Source organism: Octopus bimaculoides, chromosome 6 (assembly GCF_046866305.1).
Source record: "Octopus bimaculoides isolate indiv1 chromosome 6, ASM4686630v1, whole genome shotgun sequence".
Taxonomy (NCBI): Eukaryota; Metazoa; Mollusca; class Cephalopoda; order Octopoda; family Octopodidae; genus Octopus; species Octopus bimaculoides.
The window spans coordinates 36,555,251-36,560,538 of record NC_142933.1 but is presented as its reverse complement, the minus strand read 5'-3'; positions in this window follow the sequence as shown (position 1 = coordinate 36,560,538).

Here is a 5,288-nt window from a genome sequence, read left to right as displayed (position 1 = left end):
ACCACCATCCTGTCATATTTCAATGTCACCACATGTCATGTGGATGCCACCAATGTAGACACAGTGCCATATTGTCTCCCACTCACCAATGTAGACACAAAACATCCCCTAACTTTGCTATAAAAGATCTTATTTTTATTGGTCATTTGTAAATTTGATGGAGATGGAAGGCAAATACATTTGATTGGCGGGGGGGAGACGTGGCCGTCTGATGAGGGATTAACTTCCATTGTGTCACCTATATATATTTTTAATTTAATCATATCTTTCAGAAATTTTTTCCTTTCCTTACCCTGGAATCTTTGTCATTTACTTTGATGTTTACACCTTGCCATCCAGTTGGTTAGTGTGTTACAGTCAGTGTGTTGCTGCCAGCATACAGCTGTGTATTGCTAACACTGCTAGTGTATTGCAATCGTCAATACTGTGCCGCTATCAGTGTGTTGCTACCGCTGTCAATGTGTTGCTATCACTGTTAATGTATTGCAAACACAGACACTGTTGCAATCACTGTGTAGCTATCACTGCCAGTGTGTTGCTATCAGTGTGTTGGTAAATTATGAATGTTTCTCTATAGTAGAAAACATCCATTGTGCCAGCCTCTGTTTAATCTTTCTCAGTATTTTCATTTTCTCAAAAACAACACCACCATTTTTACTTCTAGTTCTACTTCCTGCATTTTTATTAATTAGACAATCCTAACCTAACCATCTAAAATTTATACACATCCTTCCAAAATGGATTGTTTTTTTTAAATTTTATTATTTTAATCTTTTCTCTTAATCTGTGTATACAAATGTCTTTAGCAGGGTTTAACAAGGCCAGATTTTCTGTATTACAGTATAAGTATTTAAAGTATGTGTTCACATCATATTGTGTATGTGTAGTGTACATAAACACATCTATATTTGAATATATACATAGACATCTATGTATCTGTCCATTTTCTGTAAGTGTACGTGTGCAGTCACACACACACACAATATTTATGTAAATATGTATGTATGTTGCCAGTTTTACACACACAAGACACAGACACACATGTATCAGTTTCTGTCTAATACACTCAGATAAGATTCCCTCCTGTTGTCTACATGATCTTTAAATTCCTTCCATTGATTCTTCCTATTTAATCCGAGCAGATGGATGTGAATAATCAGACAAAATGACAAAGAACTTTAGAGGAAGTTTTGTTTTAGTAGAAGCCTGCTCCATCCAATTCACCAACACCTACAACACAAGGCAGGGCAGAAGTTTTATTCTACATCTGTCTCATTGCTTTAACATTGGCTTATCCTCTCTGTCTTCTTGTTCTATCTCACTAATTTCACTCAGAAACTTCTGTTCTGTAGCCTGTTTGCTCACCAGGAGATATAGAGGCTATGATGGTCACTATTGGTCACTACTCAGCTGCCAGCCACTGAACTGGTTGTTAATTATATGTAGAACATAGACTGAATATAAAGAATTTATTTTAATTTTTCCTAAAAATGCATATTTGTTGGGAGGGAGGGTGGGTGGTGTTAAAAGTCGTCAGAAACAGTAGAAATAAAGTTTAAAGAAACATTGGCAAACTGGGAAAACAAAAGAAATATTTGTATTGATATTACAGGGATCTATGGTACATGGTTGTCTTAGAGAAGTTAGGGCATAACCTTTCACTTCATCACATACACACACACACCGTGCTTATATATATATATATATATATAAAAGGTACACACTGACTCACATTTCTGTTTGTGAGTGACTTTTATTTTAAAACAAAACTGTTACGTGGATTTTTTTTTAAGGCAAAGATGACTAGCTGGATACAAATGTGTGTATTTTTATATATACACACACATACACACACACACACATACTTGCACATATCCATATACATAATATATATGTGAGGGCTAAGACATCAGTTGAAGGTCCTTCAGACAAAAAGAAAAAGTTAACAAACCAACAAAAGTCCCCAAAACTGAAATAATATTCTCTAAAGATTTGCTGAAAATATCTTGTCACCCATTTGCTTTGAAATCTCTGTTCCCTAGCCTGGCCCCTACTTATGGGCTCTCTTCCTTGTTTTGGATTGTGCAACTGCTGCAGTAAAGGTGCAGATTTTTTCCAGGTTGTTTTGTTTATTATTATTATAATTATCATTATTATTATTATTATTAGGGTGGTAGATTGGCAGAATCTGTAGAGCCTGGAACTAAATGCCTTGTGGTATTTAGTTGTGTCCCTTTACATTCTGAGTTCAAGTCCCGCCAAGGTCAACTTTGCCTTTCATCCTTCCTGGGTCGATAAAATAAAGTACCAGTCAAATACTGGGGAAGGGGTCGCCAAAATTGGCTGAACCGCAATCCCAAAATTAGTGGCCTTGTGCCTATTATAGAAATTATTATTATTATTATCATCATCATATTTTTTTAATTCATTATTTGATGTAAACTGTAGAAATCCTTTTAGATTTATTTGATTTCTGGGTTTTCTGTTTTTTTTTTTTTCTTTTTGGAACTGTTGTACCAGAAGCTGTGTAATTCAGCGACTAAAGAATAATAAAAATTGATGACCATCTTCCAATATATGTTGACTTGTCATTTTTCTCTGTGTCTTTTTTTTGTTGTTATTTTACTCCAGGTCAGCCATAGCCCAACAGACCCATGATCAAAGGTATTCCACTCAGGAACATCATCATCATTTCACATATGCTTTCCATGCTGGCATGGGTTGGATGGTTTGACCGGATTTAACAGGCTGGAGAACTGAGTCTTGCTCCTGTGTCTTGGTTTTGACATGGTTTCTACATCTGGATGCCCTTCCTAATGCCAACCATCTAACAGAGTGTAATGGGTGCTTTTTCTTATGGTCCCAACACTAGTGAAGTTACCTTGTCACTCACAAGGCTAAAAATCTCCCTCAACTGAGAGGGGAGTGGCTTTATGCAAGTTGTCGAGGGGTTAACCCATTACCCCCCATAATTCTATTAACTGGAATTTTTTTATGAAACTTTGATTTCTAGCATAAAACAGCCTTAGAAACACGCTGGAATGATCAAAATAACATTTCAAAATAACATTTTAAGTAGAAATAAGCGAGATATTGGGTGAAAAATTAGCAAACCTCATTTGAATATCAGAGAAATATACCTAGTAGATAGGGCAAAAAGGTTAGATATGTGTAAATATTGACAAATAATTACGAAATTTGTAATTTTTAAGTGATTTCATATGAGATCACTAGTAGGTAATGGGTTAGGAAGACAAGAACAAGTTTGTTGTGAAGGAGATTCATAGCTACCTCACCATTATATATGGGTAGGTAGAAGTGGATTGGGTAGGATCAGAAAGAGGTAAAGATGGTTGTGATGAGGTACAAGAAGATACCTTCAAAATAAATAGGAGGTTGTGCGGGGTCAGGAAGGGTGGGGTGGGAAAAGGTTGCAACACTGCTGGGGGAGAATGAGTGAAGGTGAGAAACAGGAGTTGAGATAAATGTTGAACAAGAGTGTGGAGGTTGACTGATGGTAAATATGAGGTGAGGGTAGTGATTAGAATGTGTAATGGCTGTTAACAGAAAGTGACTCAGCATAGAGGTAGTGATAATTAGAAGTCCAGAATTTAATTTAAGCAGCTGGAGTATATTACAACTAATAGAAGAGTGACAGGGAGATGAGAGATTAGCAGGTGAATGTTTGACAGGGATATATTTGGTGGTGGGGGTCTAGTTGTGTGCACATTTATTCCTGAATCTCAGTTTCGCCATTATAATGTAGATGAACAGGTCTTTTCATATACTGTGTGATGGCAATTGATTCTGTCCTTTGTCATCTTCAGTGAGCTCAGCATCCTGGGACTGACCCTCACCACTTGATCCCATGTCTTCTTGGGTTTTCTGTTTCTATGGATTCCACCCACTGTAAGTGATTGGCATTTTTTCACACAGCTGCTATCATCCATATGAACCACCTGCTCAAACCAACATAGTCTTTTCTCACACTATATCTAATTTTTCTTATGGTCAGTTTGTCTCTTAGAACATTTGTACTTTGTCATTCATGTACATTGACATTACATATTCTGTGGAGCATACTTCATTTCTTTCTGGTCTTCACAGTCAGGGCCCATGTTTAACTTGTATATAGTATTTTAATTTGTACACAAGAATCATTTAGTCTGCTTTTCAATTTGAGAGAGAAACCTTATGTAACAAACAGAGTTAATAGCTCCTCAGACTATCTTCAGTCTGTTCTTATTCTGGCTACTATACTTTCAGAACATCCTCTTCCACTGCTAATTATGTCACCTAGGTAACAGAAGCTTTCATCTACTTCCAGGGATCCTTCTAGACATTTGAGAACATCTATTTCTTATGCACACTTAGTGTTTATTGCCACTGCTCATCTGCCACATACAAAATTTACTTTTACCGTTAATCTGCCTGTGATTTCACTGTGCCTCTTTTTGTCCATAGCTTGTATCAGGTACACCATTTGGAATTTTACCAATTCCTAGAGTCTCGTCTGTTTTCCTGCTTACTAAAGTAATAGTCTTTGCTAAGTTAAATTTGAGGCCATTTGATTATAGACTTTGCTCCCATGACTGGACTTTTCTCTAATCTTACTACAGATTCACTTAAAGAATGAGCTCAACATCTAGTGGTTCCCATGGGCATCTGATTTCAAACTCCTCTGTTATGGCCTGTAGAACTATAATAGATAGAAGGGGACTGAGAACCAAGCTTTGGTGAACCCCTACAGGCACACACACACTTTGCTGACAGCATCCAGTACATGGCTTGTATGGTCCTCACAAACCATTTGTCTGCTATCTTTCTCAGTGATCTCCAGAGCAAGGTACCATGTCAGAGGCTTTCTCCAAGTTGACAAATACTAAATACAAAAGGTTATTTTTAACTATATACTTTAATAGTTTCTTTACTTGAAAAATAGCAGCAGTAGTACTTCTTCCAGGCACAAAAATAAACTAAATCTCATCTAGACTAATTCTCTTTCTGTAAATTTCATAATTAGGTGACTAGCTTGTATCCTATTCTACCAGATATTTGAAGATTTCTCTGGTGATTCCTGATCAACCAAGGATTTTCCTTGCTTTCATATCCTTAATTGCTTTATCTATCATATTGCTGGGTATTAGTTAAGTATATGCTACAAAGACACTCCTTCTTCCAGGCATTCTCCACATTTAACAGTTTCATAGTAGCACTTCCATGGTTCTTTTCAAAATCATTAAGTGCAAATGTACCATTATCCATCCACATGTATTTCTCTTCCACAT